The sequence below is a fragment of the Pseudophryne corroboree genome, chromosome 1 (genome assembly GCF_028390025.1).
Source record: "Pseudophryne corroboree isolate aPseCor3 chromosome 1, aPseCor3.hap2, whole genome shotgun sequence".
In the NCBI taxonomy this organism is placed as follows: domain Eukaryota; kingdom Metazoa; phylum Chordata; class Amphibia; order Anura; family Myobatrachidae; genus Pseudophryne; species Pseudophryne corroboree.
In genome coordinates, this window is record NC_086444.1 from 139,402,863 (window position 1) to 139,424,098 (window position 21,236).

Genomic DNA, 21,236 nt, shown 5'->3' on the forward strand with positions numbered 1-21,236 from the left:
GGGGAATCAAATCAAGTGGGGGCACGTCTTCGTCTTTTCAGCCACGTCTGGGTTCAATCACAGGTGGATCCCTGGGCAATAGAGATTGTTTCCCAGGGATACAGACTGGAATTCGAAGACATGCCCCCTCGCCGGTTTTTCAAATCTGCTCTGCCGGCTTCCCCGTCAGAGAGGGAGCTAGTGTTAGCGGCAATTCACAAATTGTACATTCAACAGGTGATAATCAAGGTTCCTCATCTCCAGCAAGGAGAGGGTTGTTATTCATCCCTGTTTGTGGTACCGAAACCGGACGGTTCGATCAGGCCCATTCTAAATCTATAATCCCTGAACCTGTACTTGAAGAGGTTCAAGTTCAAAATGGAATCGCTCAGAATGGTCATCGCCAGCCTGGAGGGAGGGGATTGGATGGTGTCCCTGGACATAAAGGATGCGTACCTTCATGTTCCGATTTTCCCCCCTCACCAGGCGTTTCTGAGATTTGCAGTACAGGATTCTCACTACCAATTTCAGGCGTTGTTGTTTGGTCTTTCCACGGCCCCGAGAATTTTCACCAAGGTAATGGCGGAAATGATGGTCCTCCTGCGCAAGCAGGGAGTCACAATTATCCCGTACTTGGACGATCTCCTTATAAAGGTGTTATGCACACCAGTGCCAGCAGGAATGTACTGGTGTCTGAACGGAGAGGGATGCAAAACAAATGAACTCACAGACAGACTGGGGAATATGACATTACATACACAGAAGGTGATAGGGTAACAAAATAAACACAAAGTGAACAGAGAAGCCCAAAGGCTAAGAAACTGGGTGTCTCCCTAGTATTAGGAATGCTCAGATGGAAAGAAGTGAGATGTTGTGATTTAATACGTAGAGAACCCGAAATGCTGTTGCTAAGGGCAACAGCAAAACCCTAAAGGGTTACCAACGGGTGTGGCAGTAAACTCCTTGGTCAGAGATGGAATAATAGACACAAGGAGAGTCTCCACAATCCTAGTCTTCACTTGCAGTGCACTGGTTCAGCTTACTGCCACTAAACTGACACCTGAACACCTAGCACAGTGAGAAAGGATTTTGGCAGGCAAGTCTGAGAATACAGCCGCAAACCTGCTAGGTTCACAGAGTAGCAAAAGAACCCCAGCAGGTTAAACGACTGACTCCAGTCTTACTGCTAGGTCTGGATTGGCAGAGTGTAATACCAAATCCCAAGGCCTATTTGCAGTAAGCAACAAACAAATACAAAGTTTACACAGTACTAGCTAGCTTTCAGGAACTGACTAACCAACAAAGATTCAGCAGCATCTGCCTAACCTGAGAAGAGGGTTTATATAGCAGGTGCTGTCCACGCCCCACTCAGACCTCACAGACTGTGAGCACAAAAACCAGCACCGGATCCCCTGCCGTGCACAGAGCCTGTAACCACTGCACAGCAAAAGACCCGAACCGGAGTATCGGCTACGCTCAGGTTACTCCGCTAGCACTTGTCTCCCGGTTGCCATGACGACGTGGCAGAAAGAGCGTAACAGTCTGGGGGCATGAAGATCACAACTGCGCACCCACGACCGCTCCTCCGGGCCATACCCCTTCCAGTGCACCAAAAATGACAGCCGACCCGAGCCATCTTGGAGTCAAGAATCCTTTCAACAACAAACTCCCTCTGGCCACGTATCAGAAGAGGGGAAGGTCTTCCACTGGAAGAAGGATTACTAATCGCCCGTTTTAAAAGGGAACAATGAAATGTTTTATTGATACCCAAAGAACGGGGTAGATCTAACTGAAATGCCACCGGATTGATAACCCTAGTGATCTTATAAGGACCGATGAACCGGGGGCCTAACTTATGAGATGGCTGTCTCAACTTCAAATTCTTGGTAGACAACCAGACGAAGTCTCCTAATTTGAAGCTGCAGGGTCTCTTCCGCTTATCAAAAACCCTTTTGGTCACTAATGACACAGACACAAGGGCTTTCTTCACTTTCCTCCAAATACCTCTAAGGACCAAAACCACAGAGGAACCACCAGGCGTGGAGTCCAGGGGGTCAAAAGAATTGGCCTTAGGATGATACCCATACACACAAAGGAAGGGAGAGATCCCTGTAGCAGAGTGAGCCGCGTTGTTATAGGCAAACTCCGCCATGGACAGATGAGCAACCCAGTCAGTCTGACACTTGGAGACATAACACCTGAGGAACTGCTCCAAGGACTGGTTCACCCTTTCAGTCTGCCCATTAGACAGCGGATGGTAGCCTGACGACAAGCTGACAGAAATCTGGAGATCGGAACAAAATGCCCTCCAGAATTTGGCCACAAACTGGGGTCCGCGGTCAGAGACCACATCAAGTGGCAACCCGTGGAGGCGCACAACATGCAGCATAAATAATTCAGACAGGCGTCTGGCCGATGGCAGCCCAACCAATGGAACGAAGTGCGCCATCTTCGAAAACCTGTCAACGACAACCCAGATGGCTGTCATCCCCGAGGATTTGGGCAAGTCCACCACAAAATCCATAGAAATGTGGGTCCATGGCTTAGATGGAATAGAGAGTGGATGTAATGGGCCAACAGGAACCCCTCTAGGAGTCTTATTTCGGGCACAGATGTCACATGCCCGAACCCACTGATCCACATCCCGAGCCACCGAGGGCCACCACACCGTCCTAGATAGCAACTCCCGAGTTCTGGCAATACCCGGGTGACCTGCCGACTTCTTGGCATGGAATTCCAAGAACACTCGCTGTCTTAACCTAGGAGGCACAAACAAAAGACCTACCGGAAGGTCTGGAGGAGCCTGCTCCTGTGCTCTAAGGACTAATGACAAGAGGTCCTGGGTAATGCCCACTTTAATACATGATGGGGACACAATGGGCAATGGCTCCTCGGTGGTCTCCTGGATTGGAGCAAAACTCTGCGAGAGCGCGTCAGCCTTGATGTTTTTTGACCCAGGGTGATATGTTATCAAAAAATTAAAGCGAGCAAAAAACAAAGCCCATCGTGCCTGCCTGGCATTGAGGCGCTTCGCTGACTCTAAATATTCCAAATTCTTATGGTCGGTGAGAATTGAGACCACAAACTTAGCCCCCTCAAGCCAGTGTCTCCACTCCTCGAGTGCATCCTTAATAGCCAACAATTCCCGGTTACCCACGTCATAATTCATCTCGGCAGGCGAAAATTTACGGGAAAAGTAAGCACAGGGATGAAGGTGATTATCAGACACCCCCATCTGAGAGAGCACTGCCCCAATACCCATCTCAGAGGCATCCACCTCCACCACAAAAGGACGCTCTGGATCTGGGTGTCGCAGCACCTTGGCCGAGACAAATGCCCTTTTGAGACGGGCAAAAGCCGCTTTGGCCTCACAAGACCAGTGCGCAACATCCGCCCCTTTCTTAGTGAGTGCCACCAAGGGCGCCACTATAGACGAAAATCCAGCGATAAATCGTCTATAAAAATTCGCAAAGCCCAGAAAACGCTGAAGCGCCTTCAAACTAGTGGGCTGCACCCAATCCAGGACTGCCTGTACCTTGGAACCCTCCATTTGGAAACCTTCTGGAGAGATAATATATCCTAGAAATGCGATTTGCTGAACTTCAAATTCGCACTTCTCCAGCTTCGCCCCAAGCCGGTGGTCTCTGAGTTTCTGGAGGACTAAGCGTACATGCTTCCGATGTTCCTCCAGGGAATGGGAGAAGATTAGGATGTCATCTAAGTATACAACTAAGAATCTATCCAAATATTCCCTGAGTACATCGTTCATGAAGTCCTGGAAGACTGCCGGGGCATTACAGAGCCCAAAAGGCATCACCAAATATTCAGATTAGATTGTACGCACCGCGTAGGTCAATCTTAGAAAAAATGGTGGCCGTACAAAGCTGGTCAAACAAGACCGAAATGAGAGGCAGTGGGTATGAGTTTTTAATCGTGATACGATTCAATTCCCTGAAGTCGATGCAGGGTCGCAACGAACCGTCCTTTTTACCCACGAAGAAGAACCCCGACCCAACTGGAGACTGTGAAGGTCTGATAAATCCCTTAGCCAAGTTCTCCTGAATGTACTCTGCCATAGCCTGAGTCTCAGGACGTGACAGGGAGTACAACCTGCTCTTGGGAAGCTTAGCATTCGGCAACAAATTAATGGCACAGTCATAGGGGCGATGGGGAGGTAGTACCTCTGCAACTCTTTTGGAGAACACGTCCGCAAAATCTGCATAACATCCTGGCAATCCTGGCAAACTTAGCTGCGAAAGCCTGACTGGAAGGCTCAAGCAACTCCTGAAACAATCAGTACCCCAACTAAGAATCTCCCCAGAGACCCAGTCAAATTGAGGATTGGGGGCCTTTAACCAGGGTAACCCCAACACCAATGGTGCAAAAGTACAGACAGTCACATAAAAGGACAATTTTTCAGAGTGTGTGGCTCCAATAAACAAAGAAATCTGGCTAGTGCAAGAGGTAATTTTACCCTGGGATAATGGTTCCCCGTTTACCCACAAATCTCAATTTCCGATGCCAAGGGTACTAAGGGAACAGAGTGTTTCAGGGCGAATTGGCGGTCCATAAAATCCCCGTCGGCCCCACTGTCCACAAAGGCCTCAGTCTTGACAGTTTGACAGAGTATCTTTAAGGTCACCGGAATGATAAAAGTCTTCTTGGGAAATTCTGACTTCTGGCCTGACAGGATATTTCCCATCACCCTCAGGCCCTGAAGTTTTCCGGCTTTTCTGGGCATGATACTACCACATGACCTTTATTCCCACAGTACAAACATAACCCCTGCTGTCTCCCCCGCGTCTTCTCACGCGAGGAGAGGCGGGTAGCCCCAATCTGCATAGGCTCCTCGGAAAATTCCTCAGAGTCTGAGGTTCCCTTGGGAAAGAAGGAAACCTCTGTCTCCCTTTCAAGCCTGCGCTCTCTCAGCCGTCTATCCACCCGAATGGATAACTGCATGAGCTGATCCAAGCTATCAGGCAAGGGATATTGTACCAGTTGGTCTTTTAACTGGTTAGAAAGACCTCTACGGTACTGGTGTCTCAGGGCTGGGTCATTCCACTGGGTATCATGGGCCAACCTCCGAAACTCCGTACAATAAACCTCAACTGGCCTTCGCCCTTGCTTAAGGATCGAAATCTGAGCCTCGGCTGAGGCCGTCTTGTCAGGGTCATCATACAACATGCCCAGTGCCGTAAAAAAAACATCAACACTTTTAAGCGACGGACAGTCAGGCTGCAACCCATATGCCCAGACCTGTGGGTCTCCTTGTAGCAAGGAAATCACTATGCCCACCCGCTGAATCTCTGACCCAGAAGACTGAGGCCTAAGCTGGAAATATAGCTTGCAGCTCTCCTTGAAACAAAAGAACTGCGAGCGATCTCCAGAAAAACGATCCGGGAGATTTACTTTCGGCTCCTTAACCCCTGAAGGTACTGCTGCTGCGGGAGCTCCGCAAGCGGCCTGCGAGGTGTGCATTTTAATGGACAAATCATTAAATTGTCGAGTCAGGACCTGCACCTGATCGACCACCTGTTGCAAAGTATTTTGAGGGGTATGCTCCATATTCCCACAAAATTTCAACAGGAGTATTTGGCTGCTGAATATGTTATGCACACCAGTGCCAGCAGGAATGTACTGGTGTCTGAACGGAGAGGGATGCAAAACAAATGAACTCACAGACAGACTGGGGAATATGACATTACATACACAGAAGGTGATAGGGTAACAAAATAAACACAAAGTGAACAGAGAAGCCCAAAGGCTAAGAAACTGGGTGTCTCCCTAGTATTAGGAATGCTCAGATGGAAAGAAGCGAGATGTTGTGATTTAATACGTAGAGAACCCGAAATGCTGTTGCTAAGGGCAACAGCAAAACCCTAAAGGGTTGGCAGTAAACTCCTTGGTCAGAGATGGAATAATAGACACAAGGAGAGTCTCCACAATCCTAGTCTTCACTTGCAGTGCACTGGTTCAGCTTACTGCCACTAAACTGACACCTGAACACCTAGCACAGTGAGAGAGGATTTTGGCAGGCAAGTCTGAGAATACAGCCGCAAACCTGCTAGGTTCACAGAGTAGCAAAAGAACCCCAGCAGGTTAAACGACTGACTCCAGTCTTACTGCTAGGTCTGGATTGGCAGAGTGTAATACCAAATCCCAAGGCCTATTTGCAGTAAGCAACAAACAAATACAAAGTTTACACAGTACTAGCTAGCTTTCAGGAACTGACTAACCAACAAAGATTCAGCAGCATCTGCCTAACCTGAGAAGAGGGTTTATATAGCAGGTGCTGTCCACGCCCCACTCAGACCTCACAGACTGTGAGCACAAAAACCAGCACCGGATCCCCTGCCGTGCACAGAGCCTGTAACCACTGCACAGCAAAAGACCCGAACCGGAGTATCGGCTACGCTCAGGTTACTCCGCTAGCACTTGTCTCCCGGTTGCCATGACGACGTGGCAGCACAGAGCAGGAGACCCTAACAAAAGGCGAGATCTCGGGAGAAGTTGCTGGACAGCGTGTCTCTGTCCGTGAAGTTGTTGCAGATGCACGGCTGGATTCTCAATTTACCGAAATCCCAGCTAGTACCTGCAACGCGTCTGACCTTTTTGGGCCTGATTCTAGACACAGACCAAGAAAGAGTTTTTCTTCCGGTGGAGAAGACTCAGGAGCTCATAGCCCTGGTCAGGAACCTTTTAAAGCCAAAAAAGGTTTCGGTGTATCATTGCACAAAGGTTCTGGGGAAGATGGTGGCTTCATACGAGGCCATCCCCTTCGGCAGGTTCCATGCGAGTACTTTCCAATGGGACCTATTGGACAAATGGTCCGGGTCCCATCTACATATGCAGAAACGGATCACCCTGTCTCCCAGGGCCAGGGTATCTCTCCTGTGGTGGCTACACAGTGCTCACCTCCTAGAGGGTCGCAGGTTCGGCATTCAGGACTGGATCCTGGTGACCACGGACGCGAGCCTCCGAGGTTGGGGGGCTGTCGCACTGGGAAGAAATTTCCAAGGTCTAGACTTGTCTCCACATCAATGTCCTGGAGTTGAGGACCATTTACAACGCCCTACACCAGGCGGAGGAGTGGCTTCAGAACAAACCGGTTCTGATTCAGTCGGACAATATCACGGCAGTGGCTCATGTAAACAAGGAGCAGAGTGGCCATGGCAGAGGCGACCAAGATTCTGCGCTGGGCGGAAGGCCATGTAAGCGCACTATCAGCAGTGTTCATCCCGGGGGTGGACAACTGGGAGGCAGACTTCCTCAGCAGGCACTACCTGCATCCGGGAGAGTGGGGACTTCATCAAGAAGTCTTCACACAGATCGTGGATCGGTGGGGACTGCCTCAAATAGACATGATGGCGTCCCGTCTCCACAAAAAGCTAAAGAGGTATTGCGCCAGGTCAAGAGACCCTCAGGCGGTAGCGGTAGACACTCTGGTGACACCATGGGTGTTCAGATCGGTCTATGTGTTTCCTCCTCTGCCTCTCATACCCAAGGTGTTGAGATTAATAAGACTAAGAAGGGTCAGAACAATGCTCATTGTTCCAGATTGGCCAAGGGAGACTTGGTATCCGGATCTGCAAGAGTTGCTCACAGAAGATCCGTGGCCTCTTCCTCTAAGGCAGGACCTGCTGCAGCAGGGGCCCTGTCTGTTCCAAGACTTACCGCGGCTGCGTTTGACGGCATGGCGGTTGAACGCCGGATCCTAGCTGAAAAAGGGATTCCGGAGGAGGTCATTCCTACCCTGATCAAGGCTAGGAAGGATGTGACATCTAAACATTATCACCGTATATGGCGGAAATATGTTTCTTGGTGTGAGGCCAGAGCTGCTCCTACGGAGGAGTTCCATTTGGGCCGTCTGCTTCACTTCCTTCAAACGGGAGTGAATTTGGGCCTAAAATTAGGGTCCATAAAGGTCCAAATTTCGGCCTTATCCATTTTCTTTCAAAGACAATTGGCTTCTCTTCCTGAAGTACAGACTTTTGTGAAGGGAGTGCTGCATATTTAGCCTCCCTTTGTACCTCCGGTGGCGCCTTGGGATCTTAACGTGGTATTAAGTTTCCTCAAGTCACCTTGGTTTGAACCACTCATAACAGTGGAGTTGAAATACCTCACTTGGAAAGTGGTCATGTTGTTGGCCTTGGCTTCTGCAAGGCGTGTTTCGGAATTAGCGGCTTTATCATATAAAAGCCCATACCTGATTTTTCACGTGGATAGGGCAGAGTTGAGGACTCGTCCTCAATTTCTGCCCAAGGTGGTCTCATCTTTTCATATGAACCAACCTATTGTCGTGCCTGTGGCTACACGGGACTTGGAGGACTCTGAGTCCCTGGATGTGGTCAGGGATTTGAAGATTTATGTGACCAGAACAGCTAGGATCAGGAAGACTGAAGCTCTGTTTGTTCTGTATGCGGCCAACAAGGTTGGCGCTCCTGCTTCAAAGCAGACAATTGCTCGCTGGATCTGTAACACGATTCAGCAGGCGCATTCTACGGCAGGATTGCCATTGCCTAAATCGGTTAAGGCCCATTCCACTAGGAAGGTGGGCTCTTCTTGGGCGGCTGCCCGAGGTGTCTCGGCACTACAACTGTGCCGAGCTGCTACTTGGTCGGGGTCAAACACCTTTGCAAAGTTCTATAAGTTTGATACCCTGGCTGAGGAGGACCTCCTGTTTGCTCAATCGGTGCTGCAGAGTCATCCGCACTCTCCCGCCCGTTTGGGATCTTTGGTATAATCTACATGGTCCTTACGGAGTCCCCAGCATCCTCTAGGACGTTAGAGAAAATAGGATTTTACTTACCGGTAAATCTATTTCTCGTAGTCCGTAGAGGATGCTGGGCGCACGTCCCAAGTGCGGACTTCTTCTGCAAGACTTGTATATAGTTATTGCTTACATAAGGGTTATGTTATAGTTGGTCGGTCTTGAACCGAGGCTATGTTACTTGTTCATACTGTTAACTGGGTAGTTTATCACAAGTTATACGGTATGATTGGTGTGGCTGGTATGAATCTCGCCCTTAGGTTACATAAATCCTTTCCTCATACTTTCATATCCTCTGGGCACAGTTTCTCTAACTGAGGTCTGGAGGAGGGACATAGAGGGAGGAGCCAGTGCACACCCAGAATCCAAAGCTTTCTTAAAGTGCCCTATCTCCTGCGGAGCCCGTCTATTCCCCATGGTCCTTACGGAGTCCCCAGCATCCTCAACGGACTACGAGAAATAGATTTACTGGTAAGTAAAATCCTATTATATCTCTCCTATATATTAGGCCAGATCTGTGACTAATTTTCTAACGCTGGGGAGGCGTCACAATGCTGGGTGGAGTCAGAGTCATGAGTCATAGATTTGAGCTAATATATAGGACCCATACCCGGGATCTCCAGCCTGGCACCGGCCGGAGTAGATTAGGAGAATAAGGCTACATATGGGAGTGAGAGATGGAGCAATGCAGCATCCAGGCGTGTGAGGCGGGGAAAGCGGCAATCCGGCGGCGCATCATCCGTCTCTCCCTGTCCTCGGAGCGGTGGCCATGCACGCGGGGACCCCTGGGACAGGAACAGTAGCAGCAACAGCGGTGCTGCATGAGCATGACAGTAGCAGCACAATTGCATCGTTCCACAGCCATCTGCTCAGCGTGCTCACAGCAGAGAGCAATGCACTGCAGCAGTCCCCCTCCTTGCCCCTGCCGTGCTGGCCCGGAAATACCGTGCGCCCATAGAGGCCCCAGCTCCCGCACACCTGCTGCCATTATATCCACAGAAGGGAGGGTGTGGCCCCTAATCTTCGTAGAGCACACCCACGGCTTCTGGTCACTGGGGCTGGGGGAGGCCCCCACAGGGCATCTAGTTTGCTCCTGCCCTACCCGTGGCACCCACGCACACGCCCCTTCCCCACCTGTGGCACCCCTACACCCGTCCCTCCCACCCACAACTCCCCCGCACCCGACCCCCACACCCGCAGTGCCCCCGGAACCCCTCCCCATCCATGGCACCCCCACCCCTCCCCCACCCACAGTGCTTCCGGACCCCCTACCTCACCCGCGGCACCCGCCTCTCCACCACCCGCAGCGCCTCCGGACCCCGTATACCACCCGTGGCACCCCCACACCCGCCCCTTCCACACCCGCAGCGCCTCCGGAACCCCACCCACAGCCCCCTGCCCCACCCCCACCTGCTGCACCTCCGTCCCCGCCTACACCACCCGTGGCACCCCCGGCACCCGCTCCTTCCCCACCCGCAGCACCTCCGGAACCCCTCTCATCTGCAACAGCCCTTACCTGCCCCTTCTACACCCGTGGCACCCCCGCCCTTCCCCCACCCGCAGCACATCAGGCCCCCCTCCCCATCCGCGGCCCCCACTACCCCGCCCCCTCCTCATCGCAAGGGGCTACGCCCCTTTCCCCATCAGACGCCCTTTCGTCGTGCAATATTTAACCACTAACAAAACTTGAAATGCAGGTAATACTCCATATAATATAAATATTTAATGCCAAAAAGGCGTGTAGGAGTTAAGGGGGCGTAGCAACAGTGTGAAGAGCGCCCATAGGGTGCGATTAGTCACCTAGTATGTATGTGTATGTATGTATGTATGTATGTATGTATGTATATATGTGTATTATAGAAAGAAGCAATGACCGTCACTCCTTAGAGTAATATTACTATATATAGTAATATATATATATGTATATATATGTAGACCCAAGAAAGGCGGCGCCACTTGTGATTAAAACCAACAGTACCCACCAAGGAATATTTGGTTTTAAGTGACACTCCTAAGAATATAGGCGTCAGCTGACCCTTAAAATAAACCACAGTATTGGTATAATACTGTAACAAATTTTATGAAAAGGGGGGGGGGGGGGTAAGGGCTTCAGCGACCAAAGGTGTCTTGAAATATTAAATAAATAGCTTAAAATAGGCAAATACAAATATGGAGTTAAAGAGTTTACTTAATATTAAAAAATGGGAATTTAATTACAAACAAGTTAATAATGAAGTAAAATAAAAAAAAATAACAAATATTTAGAGTCTCACAATACAATTTTTAGCATAAAATAACAAAAGAATGATAGTTTAAAAATCGAGATTTGTACAAGAATTACAAACACTTATCTTAGTATGAAGGAGGTCAAAATAGGGAATTCCCAACGCGTTTCGTCCTTAAGACTTCTTCAAGGGGTAACAATGTACTGGGACAGGGCTCCTATTTATACCACTTCATATCAGAGTTGATTCTGACATCATTTCCTGTTCAGGAAATGTGTGAGAAACATGATGCAGAAAAAACTTACAAACATATTACTTTTAGATCAGGGTAACTACAATAATTGTATATAGCTAATATATTCAAATTTGTGCAAAAACGAGTGTTTTAAATATAGTAAATAAGTCTTTTAATATAAGAGATGACACTTCCGCCACACTTCCGGTATCCGTGGCGTCTGTAATTAATGTCTTTGACCTTCTTCCCATGATGCTCTTTTTGGTATGTCAGAGGGATTCCCGGAAGCAGTTCAATGTCCCTTCTGTGAAGCGCATGGTCACGTGCGCGTCACCTTTGTAACCGGAAGTGACGTATCACTGCTGATCCCGTTTTTAAGGATCCATGTACACTATGTGGAGGGTAGATGCTAGAATCAAGTGGGCTAACGGACCTTTTCCGTCTGGGGGAGGAGTCACAACACAAGGGGGAGGAGCAAGGCCAGCGGGATAGTTCCTCTACTATCCACGCCACCAACTATTACCTTTAGTAATCAGGTGGCGAGCGAAGCGGAGCGAGCCACCGAGCCCGAAGCGTGGCGAGCGTACTTTTCGGGTACCCTGTTTGCCCGTAGCTCCTCCCCCTGGTGATGTAGCTCCTCCCCTAGATACATCAGAAGGTCCCTTCTCCCACTCCGATATAGAATCAACCCTATGTGGAGCGCAGGGTGAGGTGTCAGATGTTTTAGTGCTTGGACCCGGAAGTGACGTATCGCCGGGGGATGCCTCATTGTTGTCTTGGCAACCAATGTCAGGAAGCACATACCATTCATAAATAAAAGAAAAAAAGGGGGTTATTTACACCAGAGACCAGTGGGTTTTGTACAGATTACATTCAACACATATCTAGACAATTCTGGATTAGATTTGAGTAATTTAGATGCAGTTCTGGAATAATATTTTTTAATGCTTATATTCTATTATTTAAAAGATATAAATATATATATATATATATATATATATAAAATTAAATTACATATAAAATCTTTATATATAAAAAAATATATATTACAGAAATACATTGTGTATATAGATAGGTGTGAGAAAGAACGACTTAAATATTTGATACTTAGTAGAGTGAAAAAAGGCTTACGTCACTAATATTAACCTGTTCTCAAAGTGACTATGAGTGATAATAATAATAAAGTGCATGTATTGTGCCTATTATATAAAAATAAGGCCTATTTTCAAAGGCTAAAAATTAATGTCACCCCTTCCTTCGATACAGTACCTGATCTTCCCAGGTGGTCGCCCTTCCTGGTACTGGTCCGGCCCATCACTGCTTCGCTTCCAAGATCGGCGGAGATTGGGCATTTCCAGTGTGGTATGACTGTATATCTATGGTCTGTGACATACAACACATAGCCATGATACTGATATATATCTTTATTTATGTGATTACATTAAATTGTTTTTACCGTGAGGGAAGGGAATGGGGGTAATGTGATTGAAAAGGTGAAGAAGTTAAAGATAAATGGAACGACACCTCATAAAAAAGGGGCGATCTCGTAGCTCTCATTTAAACCCATCGGTTGTAATGTCTTTAGATGAAAAATCCAGAACATCTCGCGCTGTGAGAGTTTGTTGGCTATATCACCACCTCTCTCCCAATTTCACTAGTTCTATAGCCTTATAAGTAAGTTCATCTGGGTTAGATTTGTGCTCCATTGTGAAATGTCTAGAAATGGCGTGGCTGTCCATTTTGTTCTTTATATTTCGAATGTGTTCTTGAACCTAAGTTTAAGAGGTCTCTTGGTCTTGCCTACGTATTTTTTTCCACAGGTGCATTCCAGTAAGTAAATAACTGATGAGGTGTTGCAATTTATAAAATTCTTGATCTTGTACTCCTTATTATTGCCAACATCACTGAAGGTCTTCCGGTTCGGATGGAGGTACCTACAGATATTGCACTTTCCACATTTATAGGATCCGACACATTTAGACATTAGACAGTTGTTTGATGGAATGGTGGGTAGCATACTTGGGGCTAACAAGTCTTTCAGATTCTTGGATTTCTTATATAAAATCTTCGGATGTGGTGGGAGTATTTCTTTTAAAACAGGATCCATCAGCAATATTCCCCAATGGGTTTCTAGTGATTTCCTGATGATGTTCTCATGACGATTGTACGTGGTAATGAAGGCTGTCTGGTCAAATTTCTTCCCTTTGGTCTTGTATGTAAGAAGGCTTTCTCTATCCAAGGACTCCGTTTTGATGATGGCTTTTTGTAAAATTGCAGTGGGATAAGCTTTCTCCTCAAACCTGGTTTTGTAGAGTTCCAGCTGTTCTTTACAATCTCGCCAATCGCTGCAGTTCCTCCTTATTCTGTGAATCTGGGAATAGGGTATATTCTCTTTCCACCCCTTCTGATGGTAACTTCTAAAGTGGAGATAGCTGTTCTGGTCAACGTTTTTAATGAAATTCTTACTTTATTATTATTATTATCCTTTATTTATATGGCGCCACAAGGGTTCCGCCACGCCCAATTACAGAGTACATATGCACATAATCAAAACAGGAAAACAGTGACTTACAGTTGATGACAATTTAGGACAAGTACAGGGTAAGTAAGCATAACTACACCAGTAAATGACAGAGAAGTTCCAGGTGGCCAAAAAACTGCTTGATTTGGGCAGTTGAGGATTATTAAAGTAAGAAAAGGATAAGCACATGAGGGAAGAGGGCCCTACTCGTGAGAGCTTACAATCTAAGGGGAGGGGTAGACAGACAGGGGTGACACAGATGGGGTACATAGAGAGCGTAGAACAGAGGGTTAGGATGAGATTTGGCTGGGTTTGGTAAAGAAATGGGTCTTAAGAGCCCGTTTGAAGTTTTGTAGAGAGGTGGAGAGTCTGAGGGGGAGAGGTAAAGAATTCCAGAGGAAGGGAGCAGCACGTGAAAAATCTTGGAGATAGGAGTGGGAGGGAGTAATCAGAAGACAGGAGAGCCGGCGTGCAAAAGCAGAGCGAAGAGGACGGGTGGGAGAGTAAAGGGAGATAAGGTCAGAAATGTAAATGGGAGAGGAATGGGTGAGTGCTTTGTAAGTGAGAGTGAGAAGTTTGAATTGGATTCTGAAAGGGAAGGTAAGCCAGTGAAGGGCTTGTAGGAGAGGGGAGGTGGACGTAGTGCGTTTGGTGAGTAAGATAAGCCGGGCAGCAGCATTGAGGATAGATTGGAGTGGAGAGAGGCAATTGTCAGGGAGGCCAGTTAGGAGGAGATTACAGTAGTCCAGTCTGGAAATAAACAGTGAGTGAATAATGATCTTAGTGGCATCCTGGGTGAGAAAAGGTCTGATCCTGGAAATGTTTTTGGGTTGAAAATGACAGGTTTGTGAGAGGTGCTGAATGTGTGGTTTGAAGGAGAGGGAGGAGTCAAGGATTACACCAAGACAGCGTAATTGTGGGCTAGAGGAGATAGTCGTGCCATCAATGGATAATGAAATTGTGGGAGGTGAGGTTTACTCTTGACTCTTCCTTCACCAATCAATACCAGGTCCAGGAATTTGATAGACACCTTGTTGATATTCGAAGTAAAGGCAAGATTCATCTTGTTGTTGCCTATATATTCTAAAAACTGATTAAAATGATCCAAAGTCCCATCCCAGATAATCAAAATGTCATCTTTATATCTTTTATAAAAAACTAGATTGTCCTTGAATTGATGTTGATTATAAATAAAGGAATTTTCCCAGCACCCCATGAAGAGGTTCGCAAAGCTGGACGCAAATATTCTCCCCATGGCAGTGCCACATCGTTGTAAATAAAACACGTCTAAAAATGTAAAATAGTTATGACTCAAGATAAAACGTATCATATCACAGATAAAAATTTTGTGTGGGATTGAAATCGAATTGTCCTTCTCCAGGTAGTCTTTACATGCAGAAATTCCTTTTGTGTTCTATGCATGTGTATAATGACTGTACGTCAATTGTTGCCCACATATAATCCTCTTTCCACGTGACATCCTTGATCAAATTGAGTACTGTAGTAGTGTCTTTTGAATATGACGGTAGATCTTTGACATACTTGTTCAAGAAGACATCTACATATTCTGAGGGAGTAGAGGTTAGGGAGTCAATACCTGCTATTATAGGTCGACCAGGAGGGTTGAGTAGAGATTATGGATCTTTGGCAAGAAGTAAAATATGGGGGTGGTGGGGTTGGACTGCATCAAATACTGGAATTCCTCTTTAGATAATATGTTTCTAAGGAGTCCTCCTACTAATATCAGTCTAAGTTCCTCAATATAATCCTCTTTGGGATCGTTGGGTAATGTGATGTAGGATTTCTCGTCTCCCAAGAGTCGTAGGGCTTCATTTGTATACCAATCACGGTCCATGATGACCAACCCCCCCCCCCCCCCCTTTATCAGCTTGTTTTAAAACAATTTCTTTTTTCTTTTGTAGTTTCTTCAATGCCTCAGTTTCCCTGTTGTTCAAATTTCTCTCAATTATAGGTTTTGGATCAGGTTCACATAAGTCTTTTTTCACTAAGTCATAAAAAATATTTAAGTGGCTCCCTTTTGATTCGTGCGGGTAATATTTGGACACCGGTTTCAATCCAGACTTTGAAGAATTCTCATAGTTGCTTATGATAGCGTCCTCTTTTCTAGAGAAATGTCTTTTTAGGGTGAGTTTTCTTATGAACTTATTTAGATCAATGAACGTGTCAAATTTATTTAGGACTCCCGTAGGTGCGAAAGATAGGCCTTTTCCCAAAAGGGAAGTTTCTGGTTTTGTCAGTACATGTTTAGACAGATTAATGATGCCTTTTGTAGTTGGGTCTACTATTGTAGGGTTCTCCTTTTAAACTCTCTCCCTCCTACCGCCTCGTTTTCCTCTTCGTCTGTGTGTTGTCTTTTCTGTGGCGTGGTGTACTTCACTTTTCCCTTTGTGAAATTTCTTCCGTTGTCTTTCGGACGTGCTCCTGTTCCTGAAGATAAAAAATGGTCAGTGTCGGATCCTAATCTCTGTAGTGCCGTGAATCTGTTGGTGGTTCGTACTGATGGAGTATATGGTGATGGTGTGTGATGATTCCTTCTATTTGGTGCTGTTCTTTGATAGTTCTTTATGGTACGTGCTTGACGTGTGTTGACTGTTTCAAAACGACTCCAGCTTTTTATTTTTCCCTGATCATAATTGTTCTTGTCCCTTATGAATTTTCTTTCTTTCCCTTTTATGACTCATTCTTCAATATGTTCAATCTTCTTATTCAGGACCTTCTCATTAATCAGAAAGGCCTTCTTTGTCCTTATATGGTTCCATTTCAGCCTCTTTTTTCTTTATCTCGCTTTCCAAGCCCGTCAAAGCCCCCTTTTTCTCTTCAATAAGTAATTTCATCAAATTAATTGAACAAGTATGTAATGTCAAGTCCCATTTTTCTAGAAATTCGGGACTTGAATTCCCTAAGGTCGGTTGCTTTAACAGTCTCAGGCCTCTCGGAACCTTATTCATAGAAATATAATGTTCTAGTCCTTTGATGTCCCACCAGATCTTAAGTTCCTTGGTAAGAAGTCTCTCCATTCCCCAAAATAAGTCATCTATGTAAAATGGTGTGGGTGTATCATTAACAACTGTGCTTTCATTAAACACTCTTTTACATAAATCATTCCTTCTAGAGGTTCGATCACTATTTCTAAGCATGATTCTTTATACTATGGTCTTATCTCACCAGGCTGCCGTTCCCAATAACCAAAATTTCTGTAGACCCAAGAAAGGCGGCGCCACTTGTGATTAAAACCAACAGTACCCACCAAGGAATATTTGGTTTTAAGTGACACTCCTGAGAATATAGGCATCAGCTGACCCTTAAAATAAACCACAGTATTGGTATAATACTGTAACAAATTTTATGAAAAAGGGGGGGGGGGGGATAAGGGTTTCAGCGACCAAAGGTGTCTTGAAATATTAAATAAATAGCTTAAAATAGGCAAATACAAATATGGAGTAAAAAAGTTTACTTAATATTAAAAAAGGGGAATTTAATTACAAACAAGTTATTAATGAAGTAAAAACAAAAAAAATTACAAATATTTAGAGGCTCACAATACAATTTTTAGCATAAAATAGTAAAAGAATGATAGTTTAAAAATCGAGATTTGTACAAGAATTACAAAGGCTTATCTTAGTATGAAGGAGGTCAAAATAGGAAATCCCAACGCGTTTCATCCTTAAGACGTCTTCAAGGGGTAACAATGTACTGGGACAGGGCTCCTATGTATACCACTTCATATCAGAGTTGATTCTGACATAATTTCCTGTTCAGGAAATGTGTGAGAAACATGATGCAGAAAAAACTTACAAACATATTACTTTTAGATCAGGGTAACTACAATAATTGTATATAGCTTATATATTCAAATTTGTGCAAAAACTCGTGTTTTTTTAAATATAGTAAATCAGTCTTTTAATCACAAGTGGCGCCGCCTTTCTTAGGTCTACAGAAATTTTGGTTATTGGGAACGGCAGCCTGGTGAGATAAGACCATAGTATAAAGAATCATGCTTAGAAATAGTGATCGAACCTCTAGAAGGAATGATTTATGTAAAAGAGTGTTTAATGAAAGCACAGTTGTTAATGATACACCCACACCATTTAACATAGATTACTTATTTTGGGGAATGGAGAGACTTCTTACCAAGGAACTTAAGATCTGGTGGGACATCAAAGGACTAGAACATTATATTTCTATGAATAGGGTTCAGAGAGGCCTGAGACTGTTAAAGCAACCGACCTTAGGGAATTCAAGTCCTGAATTTCTAGAAAAATGGGACTTGACATTACATACTTGTTCAATTAATTTGATGAAATTACTTATTGAAGAGAAAAAGGGGGCATTGACGGGCTTGGAAAGCGAGATAAAGAAAAAAGAGGCTGAAATGGAACCATATAAGGACAAAGATGACTTTCTGATTAATGAGAAGGTCCTGAATAAGAAGATTGAACATATTGAAGAAGGAGTCATAAAAGGAAAAGAAAGAAAATTCATAAGGGACAAGAACGATTATGATCAGGGAAAAATAAAAAGCTGGAGTCGTTTTGAAACAGTCGACACACGTCAAGCACGTACCATAAAGAACTATCAAAGAACAGCACCAAATAGAAGGAATCATCACACACCATCACCATATACTCCATCAGTACGAACCACCAACAGATTCACGGTACTACAGAGATTAGGATCCGACACAGACCATTTTTTATCTTCAGGAACAGGAGCACGTCTGAAAGACAACGGAAGAAACTTCACAAAGGGAAAAGTGAAGTACACCACGCCACAGAAAAGACAACACACAGACGAAGAGGAAAACGAGGCGGTAGGAGGGAGAGAGTTCAAAAGGAGAACCCTACAATAGTAGACCCAACTACAAAAGGCATCTTTAATCTGTCTAAACATGTACTGACAAAACCAGAAACTTCCCTTTTGGGAAAAGGCCTATCTTTCGCACCTACGGGAGGCCTAAATAAATTTGACACGTTCATTGATCTGAATAAGTTCATAAGAAAACTCACCCTAAAAAGACATTTCTCTAGAAAAGAGGACGCTATCATTAGCAACTATGAGAATTCTTCAAAGTCTGGATTGAAACCGGTGTCCAAATATTACCCGCTCGAATCAAAAGGGAGCCACTTAAGTCTTTTTTCACTAAGTCATAAAAAATATTTAAGTGAACTTGATCCAAAACCTATAATGGAGAGAAATTTGAACAACAGGGAAACTGAGGCATTGAAGAAACTACAAAAGAACAAAGAAATTGTTTTAAAATAAGCTGATAAAGGGGGGGGGGGGGGGGGGGTTGGTCATCATGGACCGTGATTGGTATACAAATGAAGCCCTACGACTCTTGGGAGACGAGAAATCCTACATCACATTACCCAACGATCCCAGAGAGGATTAAATTGAGGAATTTAGACTGATATTAGTAGGAGGACTCCGTAGAAACATATTATCTAAAGAGGAATTCCAGTATTTGATGCAGTCCAACCCCACCACCCCCATATTTTACTTCTTGCCAAAGATCCATAAATCTCTACTCAACCCTCCTGGTCGACCTATAATAGCAGGTATTGACTCCCTAACCTCTAATCCAGAGGTTCTCAAACTCGGTCCTCGGGGGCCCACACAGTGCATGTTTTGCAGGTCTCACAGAATCGCAAGTGAAATAATTAGCTCCACCTGTGGACCTTTTAAAATGTGTCAGTGAGTAATTAATACACCTGTGCACCTGCTGGGTTACCTGCAAAATATGCACTGTGTGGGCTCCCGAGGACCGAGTTTGAGAACCTCTGCTCTAATCTCTCAGAATATCTAGATGTCTTCTTGAACAAGTATGTCAAAGATCTACCGTCATATTTAAAAGACACTACTACAGTACTCAATTTGATCAAGGATGTCACGTGGAAAGAGGATTATATGTGGGCAACAATTGACGTACAGTCATTATACACATGCATAGAACACACAAAAGGAATTTCTGCATGTAAAGACTACCTGGAGAAGGACAATTCGATGTCAATCCCACACAAAAAATTTATCTGTGATATTATACATTTTATCTTGAGTCATAACTATTTTACATTTTTAGACGTGTTTTATTTACAACGATGTGGCACCGCCATGGGGACAATCTTTGCGCCCAGCTTTGCGAACCTCTTCATGGGGTGCTGGGAAAATTCCTTTATTTATAATCAACATCAATTCAAGGACAATCTGGTGTTTTATAAAAGATATATAGATGACATTTTGATTATCTGGGATGGGACTTTGGATCATTTTAATCAGTTTTTAGAATATATAGGCAACAACAGGATGAATCTTGCCTTTACTTCGAATATCAACAATGTGTCTATCGAATTCCTGGACCTGGTATTGATTGGTGAAGAAGGAAGAGTCAAGAGGTAAGAATTTCATTAAAAAAGTTGACCAGAACAGCTCTCTCCACTTCAGAAGTAACCATCAGAAGGGGTGGAAAGAGAATATACCCTATTCCCAGATTCACAGAATAAGGAGGAACTGCAGCGATTGGCAAGATTGTAAAGAACAGCTGGAACTCTACAAAACCAGGTTTGAGGAGAAAGCTTATCCCACTGCAATTTTACAAAAAGCCATCATCAAAACGGAGTCCTTGGATAGAGAAAGCCTTCTTACATACAAGACCAAAGGGAAGAAATTTGACCAGACAGCCTTCATTACCACGTACAATCGTCATGAGAACATCATCAGGAAATCACTAGAAACCCATTGGGGAATATTGCTGATGGATCCTGTTTTAAAAGAAATATTCCCACCACATCCAAAGATTTTATATAAGAAATCCAAGAATCTGAAAGACTTGTTAGCCCCAAGTATGCTACCTACCATTCCATCAAACAACTGTCTAATGCCTAAATGTGTCGGATCCTATAAATGTGGAAAGTGCAATATCTGTAGGTACCTCCATCCGAACCGGAAGACCTTCAGTGATGTTGGCAATAATAAGGAGTACAAGATCAAGAATTTTATAAATTGCAACACCTCATCAGTTATTTACTTACTGGAATGCACCTGTGGAAAAAAATACGTAGGCAAGACCAAGAGACCTCTTAAACTTAGGATTCAAGAACACATTCGAAATATAAAGAACAAAATGGACAGCCACGCCATTTCTAGACATTTCACAATGGAGCACAAATCTAACCCAGATGAACTTATTTATAAGGCTATAGAACTAGTGAAATTGGGAGAGAGAGGTGGTGATATAGCCAACAAACTCTCACAGCGCGAGATGTTCTGGATTTTTCATCTAAAGACATTACACCCGATGGGTTTAAATGAGAGCTACGAGATCGCCCCTTTTTTATGAGGTGTCGTTCAATTTATCTTTAACTTCTTCAACTTTTCAATCACATTACCCCCATTCCCTTCCCTCACGGTAAAAACAATTTAATGTAATCACATAAATAAAGATATATATCAGTATCATTGCTATGTGTTGTATGTCACAGACCATAG

The 21,236-nt window shown here is 44.8% G+C and overlaps 1 pseudogene; it reads right to left on the reverse strand.

Moving 5' to 3' along the window:
* Positions 1-12,466: 12,466 nt before the first annotated feature.
* Positions 12,467-12,585, reverse strand: LOC134933564 (5S ribosomal RNA; annotated as a pseudogene).
* Positions 12,586-21,236: the final 8,651 nt, after the last annotated feature.